This window comes from Pleurodeles waltl, chromosome 2_2, assembly GCF_031143425.1.
Source record: "Pleurodeles waltl isolate 20211129_DDA chromosome 2_2, aPleWal1.hap1.20221129, whole genome shotgun sequence".
Taxonomy (NCBI): domain Eukaryota; kingdom Metazoa; phylum Chordata; class Amphibia; order Caudata; family Salamandridae; genus Pleurodeles; species Pleurodeles waltl.
The window spans coordinates 1,027,789,285-1,027,810,224 of record NC_090439.1 but is presented as its reverse complement, the minus strand read 5'-3'; the positions used below and the strand labels follow the sequence as shown (position 1 = coordinate 1,027,810,224).

General features: G+C 47.7%; 1 protein-coding gene across 4 annotated transcripts in view; it reads right to left on the bottom strand.

Moving 5' to 3' along the window:
* PHF20L1 (PHD finger protein 20 like 1) overlaps positions 1-20,940 on the bottom strand; it is a 764,530-nt gene that overhangs the window by 729,280 nt on the left and 14,310 nt on the right. For 2 of the 4 annotated variants that reach the window (XM_069220776.1, XM_069220778.1), the window contains exons 2-3: positions 15,125-15,334; positions 14,259-14,388 (exon numbers count right to left, since the gene is read on the bottom strand). The gene's annotated coding sequence lies outside the window, so the exon portion shown is untranslated. The remainder of the gene's footprint in view (positions 1-14,258; positions 14,389-15,124; positions 15,335-20,940) is intronic. The other 2 variants (XM_069220775.1, XM_069220777.1) reach the window with 1 other exon arrangement.

Sequence of the window (20,940 nt, the reverse complement as noted above, 5' to 3'; positions counted from 1 at the left end):
ACAGGTTTTGGTACTCACAGTATCAGAGTAGTCCTGGGGTCCCTCCTGAGGTGTTGGATCGCCACCAGCCGAGTCGGGGTCGCCGGGTGCAGTGTTGCAAGTCTCACGCTTCTTGCGGGGAGCTTGCAGGGTTCTTTAAAGCTGCTGGAAACAAAGTTGCAGCTTTTCTTGGAGCAGGTCCGCTGTCCTCGGGAGTTTCTTGTCTTTTCGAAGCAGGGGCAGTCCTCAGAGGATGTCGAGGTCGCTGGTCCCTTTGGAAGGCGTCGCTGGAGCAGGATCTTTGGAAGGCAGGAGACAGGCCGGTGAGTTTCTGGAGCCAAGGCAGTTGTCGTCTTCTGGTCTTCCGCTGCAGGGGTTTTCAGCTGGGCAGTCCTTCTTCTTGTAGTTGCAGGAATCCAATCTTCTAGGGTTCAGGGTAGCCCTTAAATACTAAATTTAAGGGCGTGTTTAGGTCTGGGGGGTTAGTAGCCAATGGCTACTAGCCCTGAGGGTGGGTACACCCTCTTTGTGCCTCCTCCCAAGGGGAGGGGGTCACAATCCTAACCCTATTGGGGGAATCCTCCATCTGCAAGATGGAGGATTTCTAAAAGTTAGAGTCACCTCAGCTCAGGACACCTTAGGGGCTGTCCTGACTGGCCAGTGACTCCTCCTTGTTATTCTCATTATTTTCTCCGGCCTTGCCGCCAAAAGTGGGGCCTGGCCGGAGGGGGCGGGCAACTCCACTAGCTGGAGTGTCCTGCTGGGTTGGCACAAAGGAGGTGAGCCTTTGAGGCTCACCGCCAGGTGTGACAATTCCTGCCTGGGAGAGGTGTTAGCATCTCCACCCAGTGCAGGCTTTGTTACTGGCCTCAGAGTGACAAAGGCACTCTCCCCATGGGGCCAGCAACATGTCTCGGTTTGTGGCAGGCTGCTAAAACTAGTCAGCCTACACAGATAGTCGGTTACGTTTCAGGGGGCACCTCTAAGGTGCCCTCTGTGGTGTATTTTACAATAAAATGTACACTGGCATCAGTGTGCATTTATTGTGCTGAGAAGTTTGATACCAAACTTCCCAGTTTTCAGTGTAGCCATTATGGTGCTGTGGAGTTCGTGTTTGACAAACTCCCAGACCATATACTCTTATGGCTACCCTGCACTTACAATGTCTAAGGTTTTGTCTAGACACTGTAGGGGTACCATGCTCATGCACTGGTACCCTCACCTATGGTATAGTGCACCCTGCCTTAGGGCTGTAAGGCCTGCTAGAGGGGTGGCTTACCTATACTGCATAGGCAGTGAGAGGCTGGCATGGCACCCTGAGGGGAGTGCCATGTCGACTTACTCGTTTTGTCCTCACTAGCACACACAAGCTGGCAAGCAGTGTGTCTGTGCTGAGTGAGAGGTCTCCAGGGTGGCATAAGACATGCTGCAGCCCTTAGAGACCTTCCTTGGCATCAGGGCCCTTGGTACTAGTAGTACCAGTTACAAGGGACTTATCTGGATGCCAGGGTCTGCCAATTGTGGATACAAAAGTACAGGTTAGGGAAAGAACACTGGTGCTGGGGCCTGGTTAGCAGGCCTCAGCACACTTTCAATTGTAAACATAGCATCAGCAAAGGCAAAAAGTCAGGGGGCAACCATGCCAAGGAGGCATTTCCTTACACAACCCCCCCCAAACGAAAGAGGATGAGACTAACCTTTCCCAAGAGAGTCTTCATTTTCTAAGTGGAAGAACCTGGAAAGGCCATCTGCATTGGCATGGGCAGTCCCAGGTCTGTGTTCCACTATAAAGTCCATTCCCTGTAGGGAGATGGACCACCTCAACAGTTTAGGATTTTCACCTTTCATTTGCATCAGCCATTTGAGAGGTCTGTGGTCAGTTTGAACTAGGAAGTGAGTCCCAAAGAGGTATGGTCTCAGCTTCTTCAGGGACCAAACCACAGCAAAGGCCTCCCTCTCAATGGCACTCCAACGCTGCTCCCTGGGGAGTAACCTCCTGCTAATGAAAGCAACAGGCTGGTCAAGGCCATCATCATTTGTTTGGGACAAAACTGCCCCTATCCCATGTTCAGAGGCATCAGTCTGCACAATGAACTGCTTAGAATAATCTGGAGCTTTTAGAACTGGTGCTGAGCACATTGCCTGTTTCAGGGTGTCAAAGGCCTGTTGGCATTCCACAGTCCAGTTTACTTTCTTGGGCATTTTCTTGGAGGTGAGTTCAGTGAGGGCTGTCACAATGGATCCATATCCCTTCACAAACCTCCTGTAATACCCAGTCAAGCCAAGGAATGCCCTGACTTGGGTCTGGGTTTTTGGAGCTACCCAGTCCAGAATAGTCTGGATCTTGGGTTGGAGTGGCTGAACTTGGCCTCCACCTACAAGGTGTCCCAAGTAAACCACAGTTCCCTGCCCTATCTGGCATTTGGATGCCTTGATAGAGAGGCCTGCAGATTGCAGAGCCTTCAAAACCTTCCTCAGGTGGACCAGGTGATCCTGCCAGGTGGAGCTAAAGACAGCAATATCATCAAGATAAGCTGTGCTAAAGGACTCCAAGCCAGCAAGGACTTGATTCACCAACCTTTGGAAGGTGGCAGGGGCATTCTTTAAACCAAAGGGCATAACAGTAAACTGATAATGCCCATCAGGTGTGGAGAATGCTGTCTTTTCTTTTGCTCCAGGTGCCATTTTTATTTGCCAGTACCCTGCTGTCAAGTCAAAGGTACTTAGAAATTTGGCAGCACCTAATTTATCAATGAGCTCATCAGCTCTTGGAATTGGATGGGCATCTGTCTTGGTGACAGAATTGAGCCCTCTGTAGTCCACACAAAACCTCATCTCTTTCTTTCCATCTTTGGTGTGAGGTTTGGGGACTAAGACCACTGGGCTAGCCCAGGGGCTGTCAGAGCGCTCAATTACTCCCAATTCCAGCATCTTGTGGACTTCCACCTTGATGCTTTCCTTAACATGGTCAGACTGTCTAAAGATTTTGTTCTTGACAGGCATGCTGTCTCCTGTGTCCACATCATGGGTACACAGGTGTGTCTGTCCAGGGGTTAAGGAGAAGAGTTCAGGAAACTGTTGTAGGACTCTCCTACAATCAGCTTGCTGTTGGCCAGAGAGGGTGTCTGAGTAGATCACTCCATCTACTGTACCATCTTTTGGGTCTGATGACAGAAGATCAGGGAGAGGTTCACTCTCTGCCTCCTGATCCTCATCTGTTACCATCAACAGATTGACATCAGCCCTGTCGTGGAAGAGCTTAAGGCGGTTTACATGGATCACCCTCTTGGGGCTCCTGCTTGTGCCCAGGTCCACCAAGTAGGTGACCTGACTCTTCCTCTCTAGTACTGGGTAAGGGCCACTCCATTTGTCCTGGAGTGCCCTGGGAGCCACAGGCTCCAGAACCCAGACTTTCTGCCCTGGTTGGAACTCAACCAGTGCAGCCTTTTGGTCATACCAAAACTTCTGGAGCTGTTGGCTGGCCTCAAGGTTTTTGGTTGCCTTTTCCATGTACTCTGCCATTCTAGAGCGAAGGCCAAGTACATAGTCCACTATGTCCTGTTTAGGCTCATGGAGAGGTCTCTCCCAGCCTTCTTTAACAAGGGCAAGTGGTCCCCTTACAGGATGACCAAACAGAAGTTCAAAGGGTGAGAATCCTACTCCCTTCTGTGGCACCTCTCTGTAAGCGAAAAGCAGACATGGCAAGAGGACATCCCATCTCCTTTTGAGCTTTTCTGGGAGCCCCATGATCATGCCTTTTAATGTCTTGTTGAATCTCTCAACCAAGCCATTAGTTTGTGGATGGTATGGTGTAGTGAATTTATAAGTCACTCCACACTCATTCCACATGTGCTTTAGGTATGCTGACATGAAGTTGGTACCTCTGTCAGACACCACCTCCTTAGGGAAACCCACTCTGGTAAAGATACCAATGAGGGCCTTGGCTACTGCAGGGGCAGTAGTCGACCTAAGGGGAATAGCTTCAGGATACCTGGTAGCATGATCCACTACTACCAGGATATACATATTTCCTGAGGCTGTGGGAGGTTCCAGTGGACCAACTATGTCCACACCCACTCTTTCAAAGGGAACCCCCACCACTGGAAGTGGAATGAGGGGGGCCTTTGGATGCCCACCTGTCTTACCACTGGCTTGACAGGTGGGGCAGGAGAGGCAAAACTCCTTAACCATGTTGGACATATTGGGCCAGTAGAAGTGGTTGACTAACCTCTCCCACGTCTTGGTTTGTCCCAAATGTCCAGCAAGGGGAATGTCATGGGCCAATGTTAGGATGAACTCTCTGAACAGCTGAGGCACTACCACTCTCCTAGTGGCACCAGGTTTGGGGTCTCTGGCCTCAGTGTACAGGAGTCCATCTTCCCAATAGACCCTATGGGTTCCATTTTTCTTGCCTTTGGACTCTTCAGCAGCTTGCTGCCTAAGGCCTTCAAGAGAGGGACAGGTTTCTTGTCCCTTACACAGCTCCTCCCTGGAGGGTCCCCCTGGGCCTAAGAGCTCAACCTGGTAAGGTTCAAGCTCCAAAGGCTCAGTTCCCTCAGAGGGCAGAACTTCTTCCTGAGAAGAGAGGTTCCCTTTCTTTTGCTGTGTTGCAGTGGGTTTCCCAACTGACTTTCCTTTCCTCTTGGTAGGCTGGGCCATTCTTCCAGACTCCAGCTCTACTTGTTCACCCTGTGCCTTGCATTGTGCTCTGGTTTTCACACACACCAGTTCAGGGATACCCAGCATTGCTGCATGGGTTTTTAGTTCTACCTCAGCCCATGCTGAGGACTCCAGGTCATTTCCAAGCAGACAGTCCACTGGGATATTTGAGGAGACCACCACCTGTTTCAGGCCATTGACCCCTCCCCATTCTAAAGTAACCATTGCCATGGGATGTACTTTTCTCTGATTGTCAGCGTTGGTGACTGTGTAAGTTTTTCCAGTCAGGTATTGGCCAGGGGAAACCAGTTTCTCTGTCACCATGGTGACACTGGCACCTGTATCCCTCAGGCCCTCTATTCTAGTCCCATTAATTAAGAGTTGCTGTCTGTATTTTTGCATGTTAGGCGGCCAGACAGCTAGTGTGGCTAAATCCACCCCACCCTCAGAAACTAGAGTAGCTTCAGTGTGGACCCTGATTTGCTCTGGGCACACTGTTGATCCCACTTGGAGACTAGCCATACCAGTGTTACCTGGATGGGAGTTTGGAGTGGAACCTTTCTTGGGACAGGCCTTGTCTCCAGTTTGGTGTCCATGCTGTTTACAGCTATGACACCAGGCCTTTTTGGGATCAAAGTTTTTACCCTTGTACCCATTGTTTTGTGAAGAGGCTCTGGGCCCACCCTCCTGTGCAGGTTTTTGGGGGCCTGTAGAAGACTCTTTACTATTTTTAGTTTTGGTTGTCTCATCACCCTTCCCCTGGGGAGTCTTTGTGACCCCTTTCTTTTGGTCACCCCCTGTTGAAGTCTTGGACACCCTTGTCTTGACCCAATGGTCCGCCTTCTTTCCCAATTCTTGGGGAGAAATTGGTCCTAGGTCTACCAGATGCTGATGCAGTTTATCATTGAAACAATTACTTAACAGGTGTTCTTTCACAAATAAATTGTACAGCCCATCATAATTACTTACACCACTGCCTTGAATCCAACCATCTAGTGTTTTCACTGAGTAGTCAACAAAGTCAACCCAGGTCTGGCTCGAGGATTTTTGAGCCCCCCTGAACCTAATCCTGTACTCCTCAGTGGAGAATCCAAAGCCCTCAATCAGGGTACCCTTCATGAGGTCATAAGATTCTGCATCTTGTCCAGAGAGTGTGAGGAGTCTATCCCTACACTTTCCTGTGAACATTTCCCAAAGGAGAGCACCCCAGTGAGATCTGTTCACTTTTCTGGTTACACAAGCCCTCTCAAAAGCTGTGAACCATTTGGTGATGTCATCACCATCTTCATATTTAGTTACAATCCCTTTAGGGATTTTCAACATGTCAGGAGAATCTCTGACCCTATTTATGTTGCTGCCACCATTGATGGGTCCTAGGCCCATCTCTTGTCTTTCCCTCTCTATGGCTAGGATCTGTCTTTCCAAAGCCAATCTTTTGGCCATCCTGGCTAACTGGATGTCCTCTTCACTGGGGCTATCCTCAGTGATTTCAGAGGTGTTGGTCTCTCCTGTGAGGGAACCAGCATCTCTGACTATTATTTTTGGAGTCAGGGTTTGAGGGACCCTGTTCTCCCTAGATAGGACTGGTAGGGGGGAATTGTCCTCCAAGTCACTATCCTCTTCCTCTGAGTTGCCACCCTCAGAGGGGTTGGCCTTTTCAAACTCTGCCAAAAGCTCCTGGAGCTGTATTTTGGTAGGTTTGGGGCCCATTGTTATTTTCTTTATTTTACAGAGTGATCTTAGCTCCCTCATCTTAAGATGGAGGTAAGGTGTGGTGTCGAGTTCCACCACAGTCACATCTGTGCTAGACATTTTGCTTCTAAAAGTTGGAATACTTTTTAAGAATCTACAACTGGTTCTAGAATCTAATTCAAACTTTTACAAACTTTTAAACTCTAAAAGAAATGCTAAACAGGATCTAACACAAGGCCCTAGCAGGTCTTTTAAGAATTTAGAAAACTTTTCAAATTGCAAAAATCAATTTCTAATGACAATTTTGGAATTTGTCGTGTGATCAGGTATTGGCTGAGTAGTCCAGCAAATGCAAAGTCTTGTACCCCACCGCTGATCCACCAATGTAGGAAGTTGGCTCTGTATGTGCTATTTCAAAGTAAGGAATAGCATGCACAGAGTCCAAGGGTTCCCCTTAGAGGTAAAATAGTGGTAAAAATAGATAATACTAATGCTCTATTTTGTGGTAGTGTGGTCGAGCAGTAGGCTTATCCAAGGAGTAGTGTTAAGCATTTGTTGCACATACACATAGACAATAAATGAGGTACACACACTCAGAGACAAATCCAGCCAATAGGTTTTTATATAGAAAAATATATTTTCTTAGTTTATTTTAAGAACCACAGGTTCAAATTCTACATGCAATATCTCATTCGAAAGGTATTGCAGGTAAGTACTTTAGGAACTTCCAATCATCAAAATTGCATGTATACTTTTCAAGTTATTGACAAATAGCTGTTTTAAAAGTGGACACTTAGTGCAATTTTCACAGTTCCTGGGGGAGGTAAGTTTTGGTTAGTTTTACCAGGTAAGTAAGACACTTACAGGGTTCAGTTCTTGGTCCAAGGTAGCCCACCGTTGGGGGTTCAGAGTAACCCCAAAGTCACCACACCAGCAGCTCAGGGCCGGTCAGGCGCAGAGTTCAAAGTGGTGCCCAAAACACATAGGCTAGAATGGAGAGAAGGGGGTGCCCCGGTTCCGGTCTGCTTGCAGGTAAGTACCCGCGTCTTCGGAGGGCAGACCAGGGGGGTTTTGTAGGGCACTGGGGGGGACACAAGTCCACACAGAAATTTCACCCTCAGCAGCGCGGGGGCGGCCGGGTGCAGTGTAGAAACAAGCGTCGGGTTTTCAATGTTAGTCTATGAGAGATCTCGGGATCTCTTCAGCGCTGCAGGCAGGCAAGGGGGGGATTCCTCGGGGAAACCTCCACTTGGGCAAGGGAGAGGGACTCCTGGGGGTCACTTCTCCAGTGAAAGTCCGGTCCTTCAGGTCCTGGGGGCTGCGGGTGCAGGGTCTCTCCCAGGCGTCGGGACTTTAGGTTCAAAGAGTCGCGGTCAGGGGAAGCCTCGGGATTCCCTCTGCAGGCGGCGCTGTGGGGGCTCAGGGGGGACAGGTTTTGGTACTCACAGTATCAGAGTAGTCCTGGGGTCCCTCCTGAGGTGTTGGATCGCCACCAGCCGAGTCGGGGTCGCCGGGTGCAGTGTTGCAAGTCTCACGCTTCTTGCGGGGAGCTTGCAGGGTTCTTTAAAGCTGCTGGAAACAAAGTTGCAGCTTTTCTTGGAGCAGGTCCGCTGTCCTCGGGAGTTTCTTGTCTTTTCGAAGCAGGGGCAGTCCTCAGAGGATGTCGAGGTCGCTGGTCCCTTTGGAAGGCGTCGCTGGAGCAGGATCTTTGGAAGGCAGGAGACAGGCCGGTGAGTTTCTGGAGCCAAGGCAGTTGTCGTCTTCTGGTCTTCCGCTGCAGGGGTTTTCAGCTGGGCAGTCCTTCTTCTTGTAGTTGCAGGAATCCAATCTTCTAGGGTTCAGGGTAGCCCTTAAATACTAAATTTAAGGGCGTGTTTAGGTCTGGGGGGTTAGTAGCCAATGGCTACTAGCCCTGAGGGTGGGTACACCCTCTTTGTGCCTCCTCCCAAGGGGAGGGGGTCACAATCCTAACCCTATTGGGGGAATCCTCCATCTGCAAGATGGAGGATTTCTAAAAGTTAGAGTCACCTCAGCTCAGGACACCTTAGGGGCTGTCCTGACTGGCCAGTGACTCCTCCTTGTTATTCTCATTATTTTCTCCGGCCTTGCCGCCAAAAGTGGGGCCTGGCCGGAGGGGGCGGGCAACTCCACTAGCTGGAGTGTCCTGCTGGGTTGGCACAAAGGAGGTGAGCCTTTGAGGCTCACCGCCAGGTGTGACAATTCCTGCCTGGGAGAGGTGTTAGCATCTCCACCCAGTGCAGGCTTTGTTACTGGCCTCAGAGTGACAAAGGCACTCTCCCCATGGGGCCAGCAACATGTCTCGGTTTGTGGCAGGCTGCTAAAACTAGTCAGCCTACACAGATAGTCGGTTACGTTTCAGGGGGCACCTCTAAGGTGCCCTCTGTGGTGTATTTTACAATAAAATGTACACTGGCATCAGTGTGCATTTATTGTGCTGAGAAGTTTGATACCAAACTTCCCAGTTTTCAGTGTAGCCATTATGGTGCTGTGGAGTTCGTGTTTGACAAACTCCCAGACCATATACTCTTATGGCTACCCTGCACTTACAATGTCTAAGGTTTTGTCTAGACACTGTAGGGGTACCATGCTCATGCACTGGTACCCTCACCTATGGTATAGTGCACCCTGCCTTAGGGCTGTAAGGCCTGCTAGAGGGGTGGCTTACCTATACTGCATAGGCAGTGAGAGGCTGGCATGGCACCCTGAGGGGAGTGCCATGTCGACTTACTCGTTTTGTCCTCACTAGCACACACAAGCTGGCAAGCAGTGTGTCTGTGCTGAGTGAGAGGTCTCCAGGGTGGCATAAGACATGCTGCAGCCCTTAGAGACCTTCCTTGGCATCAGGGCCCTTGGTACTAGTAGTACCAGTTACAAGGGACTTATCTGGATGCCAGGGTCTGCCAATTGTGGATACAAAAGTACAGGTTAGGGAAAGAACACTGGTGCTGGGGCCTGGTTAGCAGGCCTCAGCACACTTTCAATTGTAAACATAGCATCAGCAAAGGCAAAAAGTCAGGGGGCAACCATGCCAAGGAGGCATTTCCTTACAGGAGGTTTGAGGGAAATTGCTGGGTGCTGGAAAAATAAACTGATACCAGTGAGCGGGTGAAAGACAGGCAGGGAGTGGTGAACGCCTTAGCCGCTTACTATGCCCACATATACACCCTATCTTCTACCACCAAGGCAGAGGAATCTCACAAATTATTAGCAGACACACAACTTCTGAGCCTTTCACTCTCAGATAGGGCACTCCTGGAAGAGAGCTCACGGAAGCTGAAATAGTGTAGGCAATCTGTGACTTAAAATCTGGCAAAGTAGGAGGCCCTAATGGCACACCCACTGCACTTTACAAACTCACAGCCTCTGAAATTGCCCCTTACCAGCTGCTAATGTTCAAAGAAAGCCATGACACAGGCTACCTCCCAAGTGAATCAAAGATTGGCAAATATCATGATCATACAAAAAGATGGCAAATCACCAGAGGATTGTGCCTCATGTAGGCCAAATTCATGGTTGAATGCTGAAACCAAAATATTGGCAAAGGTATTGGCCTCCCAACTGGTCCAGGTGAATGTGTCTCACATTCATCCAGACCAATCCGGCTTTATAATTGGCCAGAGCACAGGTTCTCAACCTATGATATCTTCATGGTGTCTTGGCTCAAGCCGAGAGGCTTCAGGAAGATGCCATTGTTCTCTCGCTTGCTGTCAGATTGGCATTTGATACATTTGAATGGCCATACATGTTTCAAGGGTTGGCCAGGACGGGCTTTGGCCCGTGCTTTATGGGGTGGATAAGGATTCACTCCACCGATTCCTTGGCTCAGGTGACAGTCAATGGAGATATGTCTCACATATTCCAGCTCCAACGTGGCACCAGGTAGGGGTGCCCGCTTTCAACCTTAACATTCACTCTCATTTTAGAGCCGTTGACAGCCTGGATCAGGTGTGACTCCTTGGTTAGTGGGCTGCAATGGAACGATGGCTGGAAAGATGAACTATCACTCTAAGTGGATGACATTCTGCTCCACATCTCAGACTCAGTTTTTACCCTTGATAGAATCAGGCAAATACTTATCTAGTTTAGCCGAAGATCGGGTTATACTATCAACTGGAGAAAGTCCCTAATCTAAATCCTCCACAGGTGCATATCACTATTGCCCCGTGGTTGCGCTGCAAGAATCGCCACGGATGGGTTTCACTACTTAGATTATTGTTGTAAAGCACATCAGGGTCAGTGGTGATGTTTATCCCTATTACCACCAATCGCACGCCTGAGGCACAACACTGGCGGTCCCTCACCCTGTCGTGACTTGGCAGGGCTGCACTCCTTAAAATTATGGCATTGCCCCATTTTCTTTTTGCTTTGCACAACACATCCTACCCAGGCCATGTGTCTTAATTTACAGCAATCAAAAGTGAAACCCGTGAACTGCTGTGGGACGGTGACCATTAAAAAGCTGACAGGAGGCTGGTACGTTAGTAGATTCACCTTGCCTGATATACAAAAATATTATTGGGTGACCCAACTAACAGCCATTAACCACTGGGTTCACTCCCTCGCAGAACAACTTGCGTTTCACAAAGACAGGCAAACCATGCAACCAGGGAGTTCTCAGGACCATCTATGGTCGGACGCGTCACACAGCCTTTAAACATCCAACGCCAGTAAAACTCAGCCTCCGATACACAACCCTTCATGCACTTGACTTGTGGGATAAAATAACTCAGGCCACACCCCTCTGGGACACAGCAAGACTGGCCACACGAGGGACACAACCTGGATTCGATTATTTGGACCTCATCGGTCTCTCCAAAGTGGGGAACCTTTTGACACAGGTTGGAGGCATCTCTTTTGCTGAACTACAAAGCGAGTACCACCTAGCGCCCACTGAAGCTTATTGCTATTTGCAGATATGCCATGCACTGCAAAAGACACTGTCAACAGAAGCAGTGCTCCCCGAGTCTTTGCCACTAAAAGGACAGATTATTAGATGCTCCAATGCCCCACAAGGTAATCTCCCTCACCAACCAAATATTCATCAACAAATCACCAGATACCCTAAAACAGTTACGTGAAAAATGGGAGCATAATCTGGAGGGTCTCGTGGATGATGAGTGGCCTGAGGCCTTGGCATCTTAAAGAGAAGTAGCTCTGAGGTCAAGATTACACCTAGTGCAGCTAAAAATACTACTTAGATCCAATTATACTTGCACTACCATAGTAAAAATATGCAGGACGATAAATGCAGTGTCGCAGACAGTGTGGTCAAGTAGATACATTCTTTCAGACTATATGGAGCTGCCCTGAGAGACAACAATATTGTGAGTCTGTGGTCACTTGTATGAATAATATCCGTGGGAGCAACATGGGTGCCTCTGAAAAATGGTGCCTCTTGAATGTCTGGGATGCCACATCTAAATCTCACGGAACAGACTTGGACTACACTGGGACTAATGGTAGCCAAACACAATACTGCACGTTTACGGGGGAGGCACCACAACTGGGAAACTAGAAACAGAATATTGACTGGTGCATGCCAGCTGAGAAAGTGGTGTATGAAGGCTGAGCTGTCCCCAAAAATGGGTGAAAATATGGGGCAAGTGGAATGACTATGGAGGAAATCCCTGAACTTCCTTTGTTAGTGCTGGGTCCGATGTATTGATTGCTGATGACTCCAAACCAAATGTTATTTCTGGGTACACAGAGTGGGTCATTGGCTGAGGGGAAAATAATTTTGCTTAACTGTGTCAATATGCAACTGTATGTTATTTTTCAAGCCTTTATCACTTTTATTTGTTATGTTCACAATAAAAATACTTATAAACAAAAAAATATACTAAATGGAGGGGTGCCTCAGTAGATAGAGCAGTTACATACTATACTTGGCACAAACTGCCAACAAGGTCATGCTCCTTACAGTAACCTATAAACATTTTCACCAAGGGGTGGTATTGTTAAAAATGGAGTACAGAAAAAAAAAGAAATAAAGTGTTTAAGAGTTGGTATGACGACTGATGGATGATCAAATGCTCTTCCTGGAGACATCAATGTCTCTAGCATGATAGAACACCTCACCCATATAAAGAGAGATAACAAGATCCCATCACTCCTCTGAATCTATTACTTAGCTGCTCTGAAAAAATCGCCAGCAGAAGTAATCAAATACAATTTAATATTTTGTTTCTGATAAAGCATCGCTGTGATCAGATTGCCAGAACAGTACTCCAACTAAGCAATACACTTGTTCATATTGTAAAGTCAGTGTTACATGTGTGATTGTTGACTAAATGTAAGAGGAAAAAGCAAACCTGCTCCAGTAAGATGTCAATAAAAATGTAAAGACAGGAGTACGTTCATGGGTTTTAGTCTACATACCCCTGGCTAGATAAACACCTGCTGTGTGTAATTACATATATATATTTTTTTTATACAAAGTACACAAAACAAAGTATTATTATAGAAAATGTAAGAGCCACTATGTTATTTGCATGGCATGATATGAATGAAGTAAGAAAAAACATTTTTTTTTTTTAAATAAAATAAAGAAAAAGGTCTTCACTAACAGGCATTACTGATTATCCTACTGGTGGTAGCTTTAAACATTATAAAATACAGGCCGAGTTTTAATATTTGTAGCCATTATGTGTGTTACTGAACCATCACTTGGTAGTCTACACAGAGTGTGTGGTGGTAAAGCACGTGTCACCGTTCAAAGGAATATGAACAGGTTTTTCTGCAAAAACTCTACAAAGCTGCATTACTGCTGGTTCACTTCAAGGTTTCCAAGGGATTTAAATCACTGTTTAAAAAAAAAAAAAAAAAGCATTGGTAAAGCCAATAGGTCTTGCTTATGTGAGGTCTGTTTTAGCCATGTCGTACAGGAAAGCAACTTCTATTCAGCATGGCTGAACAGTTTAAGTGTGTGGCAGGAAAAAAGAAAATGCTATGACACGGTCAGTGTTGTACCGTTACAGCAGGTAGTTGGGGACAAGCAACAACAAATGATGGGCATGAGGAATAAGCAACAACAAAAGGAGGGAGAGGGGCAAGGTCAAGCGACAACAATGGGGAGGGAGGAAGTTTGGGGCATGCATCGACAAAAGGGAAGGAATGATGGGTACAAGGAGTGATGGAGGAACAAGGAGTAAGATGAAAAAAGATGCATTCCGGTAGACAGCTTAAACAAAGAAACATGTTAATAGGTGTGGCATTAAAGGAAGGTTGCATGGTAATGTGAAGGATTACCAGTAAACAGTACACAGATGGATATGTATGTGTGAGGAAGCAAAGATCTGTAGAATAATATTGGGGTAGTTTAAATGATCAAGTGACAGTTAAACTGTGACACCAGAGCTAAACATTCATGTAGGTTAATGACTGCCTTCCTCCCATCTATGTTGGTGCCAGAAAAAGACAAACGTCACAAATTATCTAGTTATTCAAGACACTTTAATAGCATTAGAATGTCATGTGTATGCAGCTCAAAGGTCAAGCTCAGGCAGCTGGATAAATTAACAAAATCATTGCAGCGGTGTGGAGCACTTTTCTTGTGGAAACATGCACTCCTGGCTCACAACACGTGGACAGGGCAAGGCCCCTCGGTAGTTATGCTTACATAATTGTATGGCGGCAGCTGCGCTGTCAAGTCAGACCATAATAAGTAGTGCCTACAAAAATGAGCAGTGGAAAACCACATATTATGCATCTATGCACCAGGGGCAGGACAAACACAAACTGAAAGGAAGCCTATGGCAGCTGACCAATAAGAAGCGGGCTAATAAGAGTGACATTGAAGACTACTAAAGGGCAGACTCGAAGCCCACCAACAGAAAACAATGTCTCGAAAAGACAATGTATGCAATGTCTAGGTGAGACCTCAAAAGAGCTTAAAAACTAAGACATACCTGAAAGTTGACTCCTAGCCTGGGAGACAACAAGCCAAGTAAGATTTATCTGAAAACAAAAGTCTGATGCCTTGGTGTATGGTGCCGTAGTCTGTCAGGGAAGTTTTGATGCAGCTTTTGTGTTGGCAGCCTAGATGGAAAAAAATCCTGTTAGTTACATTTCAATAGTCATACTCTGCTGTTGACAATTTGTTAAGAGAGGGAATTTTAAAAACTTACAGTCGCATTTAGGATCTATTTTGGATTATTGCTCTGTAGCACACTGGCAATTTAGGAATATCTTGTCTCTTTCACAAGACTAAATATGTACTTCCTCCCATTGCACACATTATCAATCTCTCTTTTCCCATGTTAGTTACCATAGCAGATCCATTCAATGAAGGAATTTCAAATTTCTCAATGACGCAAGTAAAAAAGCATCAGAAAGTCACTGGCAATACCAGATCATATGTATAGCATTCAACAAAATGCACTGTCTGTGAACTGAACAATGGACCCTAGAATAACCACCGGATTTAAATACCATCAGAAAGGTGAGAGCCTGAAAATGCATTTCAAGGATCTGAACCTGTGAGGTTACACACATCTATGCTGCGCATAACTTACCAGGGTCACTTGTGGTAAAACGTAAGATTTCCTGTGCGTTGTCTGAAATGAGAGGACATCACACTCCAACTAGCAAATACTAAGGAGAAAACCACCTGCAGACCCTCACGTATGCATCTTCCTAGAGCCCAAAAAACTAATTAAGTCTGAAGACGGTACTCAGTCTCAGTCCTCATCTGCACAGCTCAGATCCAGTCCCAGATATGTGTGAATGCTGCCATTAACTCTTTTCAATCCAACGAGACTGCTGCTGCACCTACCACAAGGAGCTGAAGAAGTTGCTGTTGAATATGGACAGTTAGAAGATACACAGAGCTGCAGATTAGTGTTGCAGGCAGTCGACGAAAGTGATGTAGTTTGCTGCTGACAAATAGCGATGGAGCCGTTCGTCTCTTGGACCTGGTTGCCTGGGAGGCAGACAGAGCCAGTGTAAGGGTTCTCTACTGCCTGGGCCAGGGAGCCTAAGCCAGCTGGAAAACAAGACAGGGGTGATAATGGTTATGCCAAAATTTTAAGAATTAATCAGTCCAGCTCAGATGATTTTTTTCTTTCGGCAGTTACTGTAGAATAGGTGCTTCCAACCAATCTACTGCAAACTACCAGTAGCTCGCAGACACCGTCAGAGTAGCTTGCAGTCTTGAGTTAATTTTTTAAATAAGCCCCAGGCCAATAAATAGATCTAGCAGTATGCTTTCATAGTTAAGAGAAAGCTGTGTTTATTTTATATTATCATCATCAGTCTGCAGATAGCAGGCCCTGATAATGAGCAATGATCAACTCAACTTTATGATCCAGGGCGGGATGCAGAGGTAAAGAACTGAAGCACTGATGTATTTAGCTCTTCAACCAAAAGCCCTTGTCAACTCTATACTGGACTGCAAGAATAAAATTATGTACCACCAAGACCACTGCCAACCTCAACGCCTTCAGAACCACTCTCAAAAGATACCACCACCAACTCAGAGACACCAAGAAAGAGCACTCAACGCCTGTATTGAGGCAAGCACCAACCACGTCAGAGGACTCTTCAGCATCGCCAGAGAATTCCCCTGCCCCTCCGCCACAGAAAACATGGATCACTTCCACCTCAAGATCACAGACATCTACAGAAACTTCAAACTCCAATCCACTGACCTCAACCAACCCCGCACTCCACGCCATCTCCCTCCCCTCTACAGCACCTCAGAATGGAAGCAGTTTTCTACCAAAGACACCCTCTCCATCATGGCCTCCATCCACTCCAGATCCCCCGTAGACCCCTGCCCACACCATATCTACAACTTAGGAGGAGAAACTATTGGAGCCGCACTCACAGAACTCCTCAACACTTCCATCTCCTCAGCCATCATCCCAGCCTCCTAGAAGCACGCCAAGGTCAAACTCCTCCTAAAAAAACAAAAAACACACAGCTGACCCCAGTGAGCTAAAAACCTACCGCTCCATCGAGCTCCTTCCGCTTCTTGGAAAAGGCCATCAACCACTAGCTCACAGACTCCCTCAAACACAAAAACCTGCTTGACCCAGGGTAATTCGGATTCTGGCTGAATCACAGTACCGAAACCGCACTGACCACAGCTACCGACAACATCAGGAACCTCAACCAAGGGGCCAGAGTGCCCCATATTCTCCTCGACTTATTGGCAGCCTTCAACACCATCTCACACCACAGTCTCCTCTCCAGACTCCACAGCACGGGAATTCAAAACAACACACTCAACTGGATTGCCTCCTTCCGAACTCAAAGGATCCTCCTCCCTCACTACGTCTCCGCACCCAAAGACATCATCTGTGGCATCCCTCAGGGCTCCTCCCTCAGCCCTTCTGTTGGACCTGGCCCTATTTACAGGGTCATCCCCCAACGTTTTGCCTTCTTCCTCCTGTTTTTTTCTGACCCTTTTTGTTGACATTAGGACTGTGGGTACTGCTGATCAGCGCTAAGTTGCATGTACTCTCCCTTCTAAACTTGGTATAAATGGCTTACACCTGATTGGTACATTTAATTTATCTGTAGGTCCCTTGCATAGTGTTATCCCTATACCAAGGGCCTATAAATTAAATACTACTGGTGGGCCTGCAGTGCAGCTTACGCCACCAACAGAAGTAGCCTTTCAAACCTGTCTTAGGCCTGCTACCACAGAGCATGCATGCTCAGTCTACTGCCACACGAACCTGGCATCTAAATTTACTTGCCAGGCCTGGAACCCCTCTTTTACTACACATAAGTCACCCCTAATGTAGGCCCTAGCTAGCTCTAATGGCAGGGTGCTGTGTATGTAAAAGGTAGGACATATGTCTTTATGAACTACATGTCCTAGTAGTGACAAACAGCCCATCTAGTTTTGCACTACTGTGAGTGCTGTCTCTCTCATGGGATTGCACTGGAAATGCCATAACATATGTCCAAGTAGTATCTTCTGATCTATGAGGGTTGGCGTAGGCATGTTTGGTATGGTTGTAATGTCAGTGGGAAATGCTGCTTCCTGGTGTAGGTGGATTTTTTTAATACCATTATGGAAATGCCACTTTTGGGTATTTCTCTGCACTCATGACTCTGGTGTTTTGAGCTTGACTCCAAACCACGTCTGGGGCAGAGTGACAGCTAGGCTTTGTGCATACCTTTCAGACAGCCTGTACACATGGAATGTGGAGGTGTCACAGATATGCATCTGCATACTGAATGGTCTTCCTGGGTTGGGAGAAGGAGAGGCAGGGCTCACCTCCAATTGTAAAGGCTGTGCCCTGTCCTCACACAAAAGGCTCATTTACCACCACCACTGATCCTGAAGTCAGTGCTGGCAGAGAAAGGGAACACTCCTGGAACTGGTTGGAACTACGTATCCCCCTTTTGTGGTGGCTGTGCAAAATAAGTACAAGTACAGGGGGGTTTCCCCCCACATTTTTAGACATTATTAGACTTCTGTACTGGACACTGGATGCTGCAGGAAGGACTCACCAGGAACCGCCTTGGGACTGCTCTGCTGTTGTGCTGACCTGTGACCTGAAGGGTCACTGAGGATCTGCCTGTGAGCCCTTGTGCTGGCCTGCTTGCTGGGCCCCGCAGCCCTGTGCCCCCTTTGCGGTCACCAGGGGCTGGGTGGTGTGCCACCTCCCCCTGACTTCCTCTTGCCAACAGTTCTAGCCCAGGGAGAGTGCTTAGTCTTTGCACCTTCAGCGTGTGAAGACTGCTGTACTGCCAGCTCAGAGCAATCCTTGCTTTATCTTGAACAGCATGTGAAAAGCGCTTTCTTGCAGCATCAGCGCGTGAAGAGGGCTCGACTTTGCTTCTGTGGGAGTGCCTTTTTTCTTTCTTCTCCTCGGGTGCCAGGAGGCGCTCCTGTGTCTCTGCGTGTGAGGCCCCTCCCTACCCTGTCGAAAGAAAGGTCTTGAGGAACTTCTGTGACTGAGCGGATGAGCGCACTTCGTCGGGCACTCACCAGCACTTCCTTTGGGGAAATCACAGCTGCGACCCGGGCGAAACAAGAAAATGCAACCAAGGGAAAAGCTGCTGCCGCAGACCTGAGGGTTGCTGATTCGAAGAAGGCAGCGGCCCTGGGAAACAGAGTGGAGTGACCTGGGAGTTCCTCCCCTCCCCCAAAGTGTGAGCAGCTGGAGAAGCTACAGAAGTGTGTGGCTGCCCAGTGTGGAAGCGGGCAGCCACCCTACCAACCCAAGCTTCTGCCAGGGCTGACAGAAGTGCTGGGCCATGCATTCAGAGTCTTGGAGATCTCGGGACGCATTGTCATGGAGGTGTACGGCTCGAGCGGATGCCACCAAAATTATCTCTTCACTCGTGAGGACTTCAGGGACAATCCCTTGTAGTACTGGAGGCCCTGTGTGCCCCCCCACCCCACACTCTCTTTTCCCTGAGGAGTGGCATTGTGCCTGCAGATCGCAGGACGGGCTGGCAACCCATTATAGTGGTCCCCAATCTTGTTACTGCTTCGAGGGCGTGACAGTCTTTTTCCAGTTTTCCTCTTGCGCCCCAACTGCCACATTTCAGGAACAGGGCCACAGCAGGTGGTGTTCCTGCCTTATTAGGGTAACCTGTCTCTTCCAGGTATGTGCTGGGGACGGTGAAGACTTGCCATTTAGGGAACGTCTCATGACAATGTGTGTATTATGCCATATAGAAGTGTTCTCAGCATATGTACTGGGGATAGTGTTGACTCACCATTTGGGTAATATTTCGCTTTGTGTGCATTCATAATAAAATCTAGGCATTCATGATAGTATGTTCATTCTGACATGTGCATTTTTGGTAGTAATGACAACCCAACTACTGCTTGTGTTGCAGAATACCAATAACCTCTATGTTTATCTGACTACTGCGACTTTTGCAGAGTACTTGTAACCTGTGTGATGCCTTGCTTAGGTGCATACCCTAGCCAACCAGAAACCGAATTTCTAACACCTACCCTCTTCAATATCTACATGACTCCACTGGCAGACATCACACCCAGCTCGTCCTCTCCCTCTCAGACGGTACAGCACGATCCAACTTTCAAAACACTATGACCGACATTGCTTCCTGGATGAGGACCAACTGTCTTAAGCTAAACTAGGAAAAAACAGAGATCCCCATCTTCGGGCCACAGGCCCTCCCTCTGAAATGACGCGGGGTGGCCCACCGCCCTAGGTCCCCCACCCATGTCCACCAACCACGCATGCAACCTCAGGATTATCGCAGACACTCAACTGACCATGAATCAACAGACCAATGCAGTCTCTTCTGCCAGCTTCTGCATGCTTGTGTTCTGACTCAGAAAGATCCTAGTTTCTATGTACACAGATGATATTACCTTACCTGTTCAACGGGCTCCAGCCAATCTAGAAACACTCCCCTGGGAATTTATTTGTTTTGGGGGAATGACGGGTATCACAATCAGTTGGGCAAAATCAACCCCATTTCCTCTTCCGGAGGCAACCCAGACTTTTCACTTCCCAATAACGTGGGCCCTTGCCCTAGTCAAGTACCTGGGGGTTTTGCTTACTAGGATCTCGCCTATCTTGGTAGAAAGAATTACGGTAGACTACTGGCTTGGCTTAAGGACTAGTTTATTGCATGGTCGAAACTACAGCGGTCCCTCACTGGGATACTAGCCGTGACAAAAATGGTGGTACTTCCAAATTTCCTATATTTGTTTATTAACTTACCAATCCCCCTACCAGTGTTTTTTGTAAGAAACTCTGGTCCCACCTTGCATTGCTGGTGTGGGCAGGCAAACAACCAACTGTGGCAAAGGAGATATTAATGCTTCCCTTTCAGCAGGTGGGCTGGGAGCTCTAGATATAAAACTGTATTGCTTTAGTGCCCAGGAGCATTTTGCACATTACTGGCTGCACCCCACAGAGTTCCAGCCACACACTGCGCCGGAGCATGACCAGGCATACAGCTGTGTGCGCCCCCCCCCCCCCCCCCAGACGAGCATGCAACCAGATAGATACAGTGGCCTGCACAGGGATGAATGAGTTGCGGAGGAGCGCACAACCTAATCATCCGATTGTCACGTCGGTCCTGATTGCTCGCAACCCTTTGCTGCCCTTGACAGTGGATGGCGAAACCCACACACGGCTTCACCCTATGAAGTTGAAATCCTTTGGTGCAGTATATCTGTGGTATTTTTGTCAGGCCCCAAGCAGGTATTTCAGGATTCTGCCATCTCCACTCTGGCCACCATGACATACTATCAGCTCCACTCTGGACACCATGACATACTATCAGCTCCGAATGTCTCTAAGTGCCCTCCACAACAACTTCTCTGCAGCACTTCAGACATTCCCTGCATTGGAAGCGATACTAACTCTGTACACCCATAGAATAATCGTGCCTTTACACAGGTATGCTGGCAACCACGCAGCTCCGCAGGTCAACAAGCCCGGGCTACCGATCCAAATTATAAATTAGTGGCGTGCAAGTGGCATACTGTTGCTCTCAGCCAAAGGCCCTCTCCCCTAATTACAGGCTAATTTTAATACATTTCAAATACTTACACTGACCTTATCACACATCGGCGCTGATGTTTAGGATAGGATTTTTGGGTGATGCGAGCTTTGTGTGCTGCACCAAGCACTGACT